The sequence below is a fragment of the Macrobrachium nipponense genome, chromosome 31 (assembly GCF_015104395.2).
Source record: "Macrobrachium nipponense isolate FS-2020 chromosome 31, ASM1510439v2, whole genome shotgun sequence".
Taxonomy (NCBI): Eukaryota; Metazoa; Arthropoda; class Malacostraca; order Decapoda; family Palaemonidae; genus Macrobrachium; species Macrobrachium nipponense.
The window spans coordinates 56,788,675-56,802,747 of NC_061093.1; the positions used below are offsets into that span (position 1 = coordinate 56,788,675).

Genomic DNA, 14,073 nt, shown 5'->3' on the forward strand with positions numbered 1-14,073 from the left:
TATATATATATATACAATTTCCCTTAATAAACGCTCCCAAGAAGAGGTCCAATTGGATTGGACGAAATTTGTTTTTTGGGCATTTTCTGAGATAAACCAATTTATTTTCTTATGCGGAATACAACTGAATTACCATATCTTCGTGCCTAAGAAGATTACCAGTACTACCCTCCTTTTGTCATTTGGGTTAGATTTTTGCTCACCAAATTTTAAACCTAACTACTGTCAGTTTTTTCTGCCCTTTGAAGTGTTATTTCAACGTTTAAAAAATCTCAATTTGTGTAGTGACCTTAGCCGCCTACAGAGTGAGTTAATGGTCTTGTCCCAAAATGCTTTCTCAAAAATTAAAACAAACTGGGCTCCCTTTTTTAAAAAGAGTGATTTGGAAATTCTCAAGTCCCTTTCTAAACGTGATGACATTTATCATTTTTTGTTTGGCCGGATAAGGGGAGGGGAGGGGGCGGTTAATATTAGGGGATAAAGTGACTATAATAACAAAATGACTAATATTTTAAGCATATTTTAAGCAGGGACACCATCAGGCCCTGCTGCAGCTCCATTTTTAATTTCATTAATAGCCTGCACGATATCGGCTTCATTAATATCTATGTCTGATAAATATTCACTATTTCATCCCTTATTTCTGATATTTTATCTTTCATTATTCAAATTCAATCTAGGGGTAAATTCTCTTATATCGTTCTGCCAATATGTTGCATATTTCCTTTCTTTCATTCGTTAATCTCCCTTCAATTCTTAGAGGGCCTATTTCAGTCTTATTTCTGTAAAAGGAAAATCTAATGCCATAACCTTCAGACCTTCTTCACAGTAATTCTTAAAACTCTCCCAGTTCATGGATTCTAAACCAACAACGCCAGTTTCCCTCTCTCTCTCTCTCTCTCTCTACTCTGCTTCCTAAGCACCCCCTTTCATTCATTCATCATTTCGGGTCGCTCGTTTATTTTTCTCTTCTGGCGTCAAATACTGGCCCCCCCTCCCCTCGGCTATAATAATCCATCTTTTCTCATCACAAACAAGTTTTTTCTTTTACACTTCAAACAGCTTTTTTGTTTACCCTCAACAACTTGATTCGGTTCGCAGGTTATGAAGCCGGACTGTGTTTCAAGAGTGAACTTTTATCACCAGAAATATACGTCTCTAACCACATTGGAATGCCCGAGAATCGAACTGACGATCACAAAGGTGGCAGGCCATGACCATACCGTTCACGCCACTGAGGCGCTTGGGGCTTCAATAGGAAAAGCATCCCGGCATGGAAAAAATCAGGACGGAAGTACAGATACAACAAAGGAAAACAAAAAAAAGTTAATAAAGAAAAAACAAGAAAGTAAATACAATGAATTGCAAGATATCTGGATTTCTCTAGTTTTATCTACTTAACTACATGATTAGGTACGTCATTCGATTATTAATTCTTAAACGGATCTTCAAAATTATGTGCCATTGAACCTCATCCAAGATGAGCCGATACGATTTATGGAAATTTTCTAAAGAATATGCAATAAGCAAATCGAACGGCGGTGCCAGTCACCTCCAGAGACAAATGTTAAGATCGAGATTAGTAATTTACAAAACTAAGGTTTTTTTTACGTAACAATTCACGATGCCAGTCAGCAGCTGAACACAAATCGGAGGAAGAATATTCAAAACATGTCTGAATGAAGAAAAAAATAAATAAAAACATTTCCCCAGAATACGCAGGTCTCTGAAAAGCTCGAAAGTCTTCCTCGTTATACCAGTGTTATGTATCGTCTATGGGTTCTACAGGTTCTTCATTTAAAAATATCGGGACTGAGAATAATCTGGTAGAGATTGAAGCAAACAAAGGAGGAAGGAGCAAAACATTACAAAACATGACCTTAGTATGTAAGTTTACTATTCACAAAACTGACAATGAGTCGGTAAATTTAAATGAACAAAAATTAATCTTATCATTAAATACAAAAAATCTGAGGAGGAGTCAGTAACACACTAAATCAAGTCACAAATGTCACGAGCAGCAAATTAAATTCAGAAGCCAAAACAACTTGTCCTAAATGTTTGAAAAACACAGCCATCTGAGGCACACTATACAAATCAGTGGATTAATAAATAATCAGAAAGTAATCCAAAGTAACTTTATAAAAAAGAAAACTTTAATTACTAACATTAGTACAAAACCAACCTGTCGAATAGTTTGACAATTACACGTACTAAAGTGAGAGCTTTGTCACAATAATTACGTTAATGCCCAACGAAATAAACAGCCACAACAGGGCAATACACACAAAAGCTCAAGGATAACATACACAGTTAAACATAACAAGAGCATAACTAAACCTTGATAAAAACAGGCGAGCTACCGAAACAACTTTGTGGCAAAAATGGTTGAAATTAACAACCCAGGTTAACTGCCTAAACACAAGTATTCAGAACACGGACGAGGTCCCACTCCAAGACGAGGTCCAGTCGTTGAAACAGCCACCCGCTACGAACATGGACGAACTTGGACGAAATCCCACTCCATGATGAGATCACAACAACAGACGAACTTAGTAATGTCGTCAAGACAGCCAAACGCTGCCGCCAGGGACGAAACTGACCAAACCGACGAGGAAGACATCCTCCACCTGTCGAAGCCAACAGGTAAACCATATCCGTCGCCGCTCCACTACTGACATCTTAGTAGAACGTCCACAACTGACTCAAGCTGCTCCCATACTGACTCCACAGTTGCTGGATTACTGAATCCAGTTACTGACTCCTTCTACTGGCTGATACCGACTGAAGTTGTTAGGCCGAGACGGGACAGACGTCAACTCACCTTGAAATAAAAACAAAATTGGTTAACAGGTAGAACAACCGGACCAAAGGAAACAATCAAAGTTCGATTGTTCCCACAAAACAACTGACCTGACCTGACAACCAGTTTTCTTTGCGCACCTGAAAACTAATATATAGACCGCATATTTCTCAGAGGTCAATTTGCTATCAAAAAGAACACATGTAGTACACTGGTCGGTACCAATATGGGCTGTATTTTCAAAAGGTCGGAACAGACGACTAAATCAAGAAGAGTCAAGGATACATGATTAAAGGTGAGAGAGAGAGAGAGAGAGAGAGAGAGGAATTTTTTTGACACCAATGTTAAGCCAGGCTGGAGACTACTTTCTCCAAAACTTCTAATTAGAGGTTGGACCGTAAGGACCTACGATAATTATAATATGCCTACCATTAGGAAGGACAAGGAAGGGGTCCGATAATATGCCTACCATTAGGAAGGGCATCTACCTAAATTTCAAAGGAACCTTTGAAATTCTCTCCTCTCGCGATGTCAACCACATGATGCCACTATGAATGAAGAGACAAAAGGCAAAAATTAAATAAATAAATAAATAAATAAAAATAAAAATAAACAAATAAAAATAAATAGATAAATAAAAAATGAAGATATAAAAAGCAATAAATAAATAAATAAATTAGATAAATAAATAAATAGAAAAAATTTAAAAACAAAGTATAAATAAAAATAAAAAAATCAAAATAAAATAAATAAATAAACAAATAAATAAACTGAGGGAAATAGCGTAGCTTTTCCACAATATCCAAGAAATGACGGCCTTCCAAGATGCCAAGAACCCCAGCAGCTAACTGTCACCACAGACAACGGGGGAAGGCTAAGATAGTATTTATAAAGTAACGAAAAGAGCTGGAGTAGCGCAACACTGAAACCGCTAAGATTATAATCAGTCGAGAAATGAGAGCCATGGGGAGCGGTCTTTTCAAGGGAAAACGAAACTAAAAGTAAATGTTCAGTGGGTCCGTAGATCAGAAAAATAAGTGTCCTCGCCCACGGACGCCACGAAAGAAAAGTGACTTTAGATATATATATATATATATATATATATATATTTATATATATATATATATATATATATATAAATGTATATATATATAGTGTATATATATATATATTATAAATATATATATATAGTATATATAAACTAAAGGTAAAGGTTTTTTTTGCCACGAAGGAAAAAAAAGGAAAAAGCGAGGATAGCCGAGTACTTTCGATTCCTATTCTGACCCTTTACTCAGTAAAGGGTCCGAATAGGACCGAAAGTACTCGGCTATCTCGCTTTTTCATTTTTTTCCTTCGTGGCAAAAAAAAAAAACCAAAATTTTTTTATACATAGCATCACGTTTTATATATTTCGTGATCAAGTTATTCATATATATATATATATATATATATTTATATATATATATATATTATATATATAATATATATTTGTACACACACACACACACACACACACATATATGATATATATATATATATATATATATGTGTGTGTGTGTGGTAAAAATGGTGTGTTACAATCTAATTAAAGGAGCCATAAAAACGCCAAAATATAGAGAGAAATACTATATTTCAGAGTTCATCTACCTGAAGAAGGAGACAGCAGAGTCTGAAATATAGTATTTTCTCTCTGTATTTTGGCTAATTTTTGGCGTTTTTATGAGCTCCTTTTATTATATATATTCATATATTATATATATAATAATAATATTAATAATATCTATAATATATATATATTATAGATAGAGTGTGTGTGTGTAAGAGAGAGAGAGAGAAGGCAGAGATAATTTAGAAATAATCACAATATAATTTAAATTATTGCTAAGTAAAACTGCATTTAAACAATATACAATGTTTCCTCTGACCGAGGATATTCGAACACATCAGTGAACGAGATGAGGACAGACATCGTACTAATTACCAATGAACCTCCTCTGAGAGTATAAAAAAAACCGATCAAATATTGCACAAAATCGCTCGAATCCTCGCTAATTTTTCTGTAATAAATCCCGAAGTCGACAGAGAGGAAAAAAACTGGTCCCGCTTTCATCTATACGCAAATTACTGGCGAGTTTTAACCTCAAACTTTCGGGAAACTCAAGAATAAAGGAATAATAAAAAAAAGGACATATGAAAGAAAAGTTTTTCTTCATATCATTTTTTCACTCTTGTTCCTCTGAGGCGCAGATGGTCTGCGAAGTCTTGCTGTATTCAATAAGGAAGTAATCTTTTTAACTTGAAAGAGTACAGTTTGTTAATTAGTATTTTTTTAACTTAAAGAGTACAGTTTCTTAATTATTAGCCTTTTTTAACTTGAAGAGTACAATTTGTTAATCATTAGCTTTAGAGTACAGTTTGTTAATTATTAGCCTTTTTTTAACTTAAAGATTACAGTTTGTTAATAATTAGTCTTTTTTAACTTAAAGAGTACACTTTGTTAATTATAATTATCACTCTTTTTTAACTTAGAGTAATTTTTTCAATTATTAGAAGTGGAATTATTTATCTTTAATTAATTTTGTAAAAAAAATTCATAGATACTGTTAACAGCCAGAATTTTCCCCTTAGACATTTATTAATGATTTCAGCCGATCTATGTGCTGTAAGGTTTCATCAGCATAATAATTATAATAATAATTATAATTAATAATAATAATCAATAATAATAATAATAATAATAATAATAATAATAATAATAATAATAATAATAAAATTAAATAATAATAATAATAAAAAGAATGGCATAATTAAGCGAGTTGATTTCATATATTATTTTTTCTATTTTTCTTACAATTCGCTTCTCAGGCTCATCGGTGTTTCTGAGTAACTGGCCAATATTCATATTAGGAATTTTCAAAAAATTACAAATGCTGAAGGTAATCTTTTATTCTATTATCGAAAATTCCCAATAATATTGGCCAGTTACTCAGAAACATCGCTGAGCCTGAGAAGCGAAGTTGTAAAGAAAAATAAAGAAATAAACATTATATAAAATAATAATAATAATAATAATAATAATAATAATAATAATAATAATAATAATAATAATAATAATAATAATAATGAACATTATTACTCAATGTTGCTGGTGGCGATAAACATAGTACTCTCAATTCATAGTAACGATAACTTTAGCGGTTAGTTTGACTTTCCTGATGTCCAACGCACTTTCTGAATTGCTTTATATATGTCTGCTTGTTTGTTCATCTTCAACCCTCCAAGAAAACAGACCAAATCTCACTCGCTCGCCGTAAGAAAAGAGAGAGAGAGAGAGAGAGAGAGAGAGAGAGAGAGAGAGAGAGAGAGAGAGAGAGAGAGAATGGTGCATATAAAGTTTTTGTATTCCCTGGATAAATCGAGGTCAATCAAGAAAATAAGTAGCCAATTTACAAAGTTTTCCACAAAAAAAAAAAAAAAGAAATCCCAGACTTTCCTAGTAGAAAAGTCATTGTTCAAAGGTGACATATCAAGTGGTATTGTGACTCGTTGTGGCCCTCAGCAAAAACCCCTCCCCCCCCTTTTTTATGTTACCAAAGCTGACGACCTCAAACCCTTTTCCTAAGAAATGCTGAAGGAATTTTTGATGATACTAAAGTTTAATTTTCATTGTTGTCTACCATCCAATTACTGGGCCGGTGCCAACGTTAACTTTAACTGATCGGTAAAACAATATAGCGAAATTTACAAGTTTCCTACTAAAGATTAGATGAGAATACTGACTCCTGATATAACACTATAATCAGATTTATTCCGTTGAATGAAAACAATCAGTAAATTTCTTTTCATACTCTAAATAAATGATTTCAGAATCATACTGCCCCATCTATATATTTTTTTTTTTGCATAATACTATCGTTATTTAAAAGTATGGCGAACAACATGGATGAAAAAATAATACTTTGAAATAGCAGTTACGGACAAAAAGGATAGACTGAAATCTTTTGGGCTTATCGTAATAAATACAAAAAGATGTAAGATTTCCTGTTCTATCTACATCGATTCTAAGACTAATGAAAAAAAAAATGCACAAGTTTGCCATGGCAAAATGATCATTTAGCGACATGAAATGGTAGAATTAATATGGTGAAATACGAATGGGAATCTAGAGAAAGACATGGTCTTATTTCAGACGAATATTATTGATACAGAAAGTGGAGAGCTTTATCATTTTTTAATATCTCCATCGTTCACTCATGTCCATGCTATAGTAGATTCACATCAACGGTGCATCTGATGTTAGGCCAGACCCTTAGGATACTCCTCATTGGCTGTTGATAAGCCAATCACAGGGCTGGAAACTCTCATTCTCTCTCGAGAGTTCATATAGGCCGGATGTATGTTCAACCTTTCCTGAGGGATACGTCTTTCAAAAGTATCCCTCGGGAGAAGTGGAACATACATCCTGCCTATGTGAACTCAAGAGAGAGACTGACAGTTCCCAGGAGCGTCGTTAGGGACTGGCCTAGACATCAGATGTGCCGTTGATGTGAATCTACTATAGTTACTTATTTTTCTTTTCCGAAATACAGGAAAGAAAAAGGATAAATCATTTTATAATAAGAGAAACATGTTCACCTTCTGAAGCAACTTTTACTTAGGGGTAATTCATATTTCTAGGACTTAACCAAACTAACTGAAGCCGATGCAATATATAAGTTATAATCAGACGCAGTGGGGGAGGCGAGAAAGATTGATCTAACTTTGGGAGCCGACTTGACAGGGGTTGGGGAGGGGGGAGGGGGGGGCAAGATAAGCAAAGATAAGGCCAGGCTCTCCAATTCGGGGTTAACGCCCACTTTAAAGTTCGCAGGTGAAAGTCGTTCGCGAGAAAGTCTGAATCTTGAATGGAATCTCGGAAGATAAACAAAGAATGGAGATTGTTCTCACCTTCCCAAAGAGAGGACACGACACTTCGGCGCGAAATAAAACATGTGATTGGCTTTTCGATTGAGGGAACGAAATGAGCGTGTGTATGTTTGTCTGTGTGTTTATATGGTATATATACATGCATACATACGTACAAACACACACATATATAAACCAGTAAATTTCTGTTTGTATGAACGCCATGCAAACCCACATTTCTTGACCGATTATGGTGAGATTTTAAATATATGTCAATAATAGAGCTACTATATCTGTATATGTCTATGTATGCATATGAATATTATATATATTAATATACATCTATATATACCAACCAGAAAATGTCTGTTTGTATAAACGTCATACAAACCCACATTTCTCGACCGATTTTGGTGAGATTTTAAATACAAATCAATAACAAACCTGGAAAGGTCATGGTGAAAACAGTTAAAATTGGACCATTGGTTGGGTAAAGGGATGGGGTTGTAGGAAGGGAGTGCAATGTAAAAACGACCGAAAACAACAGATATTAAGTGTCTAATCCGTAGTTTTCGAGGTTGCTGAGAAAAGTAGTGACACTCCTGATGCCCTTCAAGTCCAAGTTCAGCGTTGGAGTGAATGAGGAAGATAATAATGAAAATAATTATACCTAAGTTATTACCCCTCATATAGCGGGTCATGTCGTCAGTCTACCTCAAACAGTGCACTGTAGGCATTACTTAAGTTCTTTGCAGCATCCCTTCGACCCTTAACTGCAACTCCTTTCATCCCTTTTACTATACCTCAGTTCATATTCATCGTCCATCTTATCTCTCCGCCCTCTCCTGGCTATCTATTCCATATCATTTCATCATTTCCAACGCTGGATGACCTTATAAGTCCCAGCGGGAAACGAAAAGGATTATTCATGGGTGAGGATAGCATCCTAGATACGGTGTATGGATTTGATTCAAATGTAAAAAAGAAAAAAAAACGGTAATAATCAATCATCATAACTCCACCCTTGGCCCTACCCTCTCTATCTCTCTCTCTCTTTCTCTCTCTCTCTCTCTCGCTCAACATTTGCGTGGATATATATATACATTTTACTTCAGTCAATCTGCAGCAAACATTCGGCCGCCTTTATGCCCAAGTTTATGTTGAAGTTATGCAAATTGAGGTTCCATTCACCCCCTCCCCCCTCCCCCCCCCTCACCCCATCCCCCCACACCCTCCAGGTCGAGATAACTTCGGGGGACCTCCTCCTCCCTCCTTAATGATGAGGGCCATACTGTTATGGCCTCCAATGCCATCAATGATAATGACGATAGTGAGGAGGCCTTGTTCGGGGGTGAATTACCTCCCTGACAACAAAGGATTCTCAATAGCACTAATATGAGTCTCTCTCTCTCTCTCTCTCTCTCTCTCTCTCGTGAAATTCGCCCGTAGATACTAACAATGCGATAGCATACCTACATATATAAATACATACATACATACACATACACACATGTTATACAAATAAAAAAAAACTGCATCCTCACATTTTTATTTCTCAATTACTCTAGTACTCTTTGACTTTCAGTGGCACTTTCTTCATACTTCAGGATTGGACTCTCTCGTACATAAAAATAACTTGGGAAAAATCTTTTTCACCAGATCCCAGAGCGTTTAGACATATTTAAATACTTTTCAGTATCTCACCCCCCCCCCCCCCCCCCCCCCCCCCCCCACCCACACCAAGTTTTACAAAAAATGAATCACGTGAAATAAGAGGGTGGATTCAATCATTAAGAATAAGGAAACGGCAAGAGCATTTTGGATTCGATTCCGAATAAAAGTTAAATCAGAAGCATATATATAAGTCACATATGAGGTTACTAGAGAGAAAAATGTAGCGAACTCAAACTCCAAAGTTGTATGAGATTTCTATTTAATGAGAAGTATAAGAGCAATTCATTCGCAGCAAAAAAAAAAAAAAAAAAAAAAAAAAAAAAAAACAAAAAAAAAACACCAACCTTAAGGGGTTATGGAAATACTATAATGAGACACGAAAATCATTAAGCGAAATGCATAAAAAAGCCATTTAATGAAAACATCATAATCACACGAGTCAATCAAATGGGAAAAGTAAATCCACAGTAGTAAGCCTGATTAATTTTGTTATTTAAAATATATATACAGCAGAAAGCTTTCGTATAGGACCGTGCAGGTCATCGAAAGCTTTCTGATGTATATATTTAAAATTTTTAAAAATCAAACAGGCATACTACAGTGGATTTACTTTCCTAAAGCCTTTTATGAAAAAACATCATCATGAAAGTCATAATGAGTAACACGCTTACAGCTTTTCAGTTTTTCTGGCTTCGAATCCCCCCACATTTTCATCAATCTGTGTTTATTGCATTTATTCTTCGTTTACTTGGGGAAGTGATATAATTTAGGAACATTCGGACAATTTTAATACCGCAGCTTTTAAATAAAGACCTGTTCATATTTGCGCATATATTTATTATAAATAGGAATATACACACGCCCGAATTTTATTCAGGAATTTTCCATGCCATAACAGGTTTTCATAATCTAATTTAGGCGCGCTGCAACGTCCAGTCAATGTTTTGACCAAAAAAAGGCACTTTGAATGGGCGGCTCTGTTTGAAAGAGCTACAATTTCATCGCAGTGTTAGAATTCCGTAAAATATATCTACGGCCAAATTCGGCCGGCAGAAAATATACATCGAATATCCATATGTGGATATTTGTTAGTAATACTGCAGGTGGTGTCTGTTACTATTATGATATTATTTCACATTTACGTCCATACATAATAGTATAGTTTTAATTACTAATATCACCACATTCGAGGCTGAAAATTGTCCTAATAAGTTTTTTTATTCCCTTCTCAGTGTCACAAAAAATATTCAAGATAACAGTTTCCTTCAGTGTTGACCTTTCAGAGGAAAGCGCAAAAAATCTATGAACTCTGGGAAATAACTTCGATAAAAAGTGAAAGAGAGAGAGAGAGAGAGAGAGAGAGAGAGAGAGAGAGAGAGAGAGAGAGAGAGAGAGAGAATCTATGAACACTGGGAAATCACCTCAATAACAAGGGAGAGAGAGAGAGAGAGAGAGAGGCAACAACATGTACCTCTTCAGAGCACTTTTCCCGAACCACTCGAGCCCTACGAACGACTTGGAAGAATCAGCTCTCCTCTTACGGAATGCGACCAATTTTCAGCTTGTCCGCTACAGGTCGTTCGCGAGTATCACATCGAAGCGTCCCGATCCGCACGCAAGTCACCTCTCCTCGTGGGTTCGAAAATGCATTCAAGGAAAAGCACTATAAAACATAGTTATCGAAGAAGGAGACGAAAAATGTGTATTGATCTTCTCTAGTAGCATATTGTAAGATGCTTCTGACTTATCTGGAAGTAATGCATAGACAAGCGGGAATTGCTCTATTTTCTTGAAATCCATGGAATAGTTTATAACTTAAAAAAAAAAATAATGGAACAGTTTTGAATATTCCTTCCCCATACCAATGATCACTATTGTTAGAAGATGAGTGTTACGTGAAGTAGCAAAAATTAATATGCGATTTTCAGTTGGTCCAGAGTCGAAAATTAAAAATTTTTCACCTCGAAACATTTTCGTATACTCGCTAGTAAGAGTCAATTCACTTTGGCACTGTGGAAGGGTGGCAGGCAATTATTCTCAAAATCTGATACTTCTTATTGTCCTTTTCATCGTCTGTGTTTTCGGAAGTCTACAAGCAGCTGCTTCGCTGCAACTCTTAAGCTCGTTTGATATTAGTGCATGAGGTGCTTCTGTGGAAGATTTGACTGTTTTACGTATGTTTTCCACAATATTTTGTGCTTCATCTCGGCTGCATCACAAACATGATTTGCTCAGTCACTTCTGCTACAATTTCACCGTCACACGTATTACTCGCGCTTTGCACCTTATTTTGTGATATTTGTCACATTTCCAGTATATCTTTATCATTCAGCTCCTTGTCTTTATAAAAAGAAATAGTCAATGAACAAAAACAAAGCTTTTCTTCTTTCCTTTTTTAGGATTCTATAAAATGGAGAGGCATGATGGGCTTATGTAGTGAAAATCTTTGTTAACTAGACCAGGTTTATATTTCGTTAACTGAAGTAAGAAAATACACTGTTGTTATTTTGAAACTCTAGCTAAATTGGTGGTTAAGTTTAGGGGCATCGGTGGTGTTTCTAAACTACCTGTTTAGTATTAAAAACCACCTATTGGGGGTGATTTGATTGCCTCGGTTATTTCATAACTATCAGTTTAGTACTCAAACCTTTATTTTATATGTGGCCTGGTACAGTCTTGGTAATGGATCTTTCCTTTTTTATCTTAGCTTAATTGTTGTCGGTGAATTCGAATCAATCAATCAACAATGTCGGTGAATTGTGCAGTCGATAAATTGAGCATGTCGATGAACTGTTGTCGATGAACTGTTGTCGGTAAATTGTTGTCGGTAAATTCACCGGATCCCATATATATATATATATACTATATAATATATAGATATAATAATATATATATATATATATATATACTATATATATATATCAGTACCACTGGCATAAACAAAATCTTGCTAAGCTTTCGTTGAGAAGAAAGATCCTAAACTAAACTTTCTGTACAACTGGTGAAGTCAAGATACGTCTTTTAATCATGATAATACAGATATGTACAATTGAAAAAGTTCAGCGCTCATCTTTCCTTTGACCCGAAATTAAAATTCCAATTTTAATACCGAAGTTATTACCTAAACCAGTATTCAGGGATTGGGTTTTCACGAATATGCCCCAATCATTGAATCTATCTCGGGAATCGAAAAAGGATTAATTCATTGGAGAGGACAGCTTATTATATGTAATACTACATAAAAAAAATTTATTCAAATGAAAAAAAAAATAAAATAAAAATAAAATGATTCTCTCAGTAGTCAAGAAACTCACCAGTAAGAACAACATAAATGAATGTGGCTGTAATCTCTCTCTCTCTCTCTCTCTCTCTCTCTCTCTCTCTCCTCTCTCTCTCTCTCTCCGTGTGTGTGTTTTTGGCAAATCCATCCACAGAGGCTATCAAAGTGCAGAGCATACCTACATACATATACATAGCACTATTGACACAAAGAAACTACGAAAAACACAAAAAAGGACAATCCATCCTTCAGTTAAGTTCAATAGCCTTCGAATGTCTTTGATATACACTTCATAAGATTGTTTGGTACTAACATTTATATCTAAAGATACAAATATGGAAGCGTTAATTCATATTACTAAAGAAGCAAAAAAAAAAAAAAAAAAAAAAAAACAGAAAACGAGAACTTTTTCTCCTCTCATCTGGCTTTACTGAACACGGTATAATAAGTGTTTTTTTCTTAATCCCGAGTTAATAATTATTTTTCTCCTAAAACTCCTATTGTGTTCCTGGTAAGCTCTTTCCGCGCACTACAGATACTATTATACCTATATACATCATTCAGTTTCGTGGCTTAACGAAGTGGCCAGATGATCAAATTCTAAGTCTTCGTTTCTAATGGAGTGAATCAAATCATATCTCAGTTTCACAATCACAAGCTGTTTCAAAATCTAAACTCGAAGAATAAATCTTCCTAAAAACTATATATATATATATATATATATATATATATATATATATATATATATATATATATATATCTATATATATATATATATATATATATATATATATATATATATATATATATATATATATAGATATAGAGAGAGAGAGAGAGAGAGATGAGGAGAGAGAGAGAGAGAGAGAGAGAAGCAACGAAAGGATGATAGCAAAATGATAAAAGCAAAAAAAGACAACGGAAAGTTGTAGGCTGGGATTATTATGACGAATTAAAGCAATCCTGTGGAAATAGAAGACAAGCCAAGGATGCACACGGTGAAAGAAGGCGGCGGCGGCGGGGTTGGGGGGGGGGGGGGGGCGTGTTTAGGACATCGTTATAAACCGGGCCAAACTGCAAAAACACGACGTAAACCGACAGGAGGACAGGCCATTGACAAAGGAGCAGATCGATTGACGCACTTTTTGTTCTGGATTGAAATTGGCAGCATCATCTTTTATTGCTCTTCCTGTTTGGTTTTGACATAGGGAAATTTTTTTCTTTCTTTTTTTTAAGAGAAATGACCGCATTTTTCTCTCCATTTTTTTTTCGAAGATATTTCAGATTCTTTCCGCGTGAATGATGAAGTCGCCATGTCCCCGTCAAGCAGGTTCCGTCCACCCCAGAGTTTTTTTTTTTTTTTTTTTTATCGGGGGGCGGAGGGGGGTACATTTTTTAAAAAAAAACTGGA

General features: G+C 35.1%; 1 protein-coding gene across 1 annotated transcript in view; it reads left to right on the top strand.

Annotated features, from left to right (window-relative positions):
* Positions 1-11,795: 11,795 nt before the first annotated feature.
* LOC135206993 (tetratricopeptide repeat protein 39B-like) overlaps positions 11,796-14,073 on the top strand; it is a 114,499-nt gene continuing 112,221 nt past the window's right edge. The window contains exon 1 of the mRNA XM_064238615.1: positions 11,796-11,801. The gene's annotated coding sequence lies outside the window, so the exon portion shown is untranslated. The remainder of the gene's footprint in view (positions 11,802-14,073) is intronic.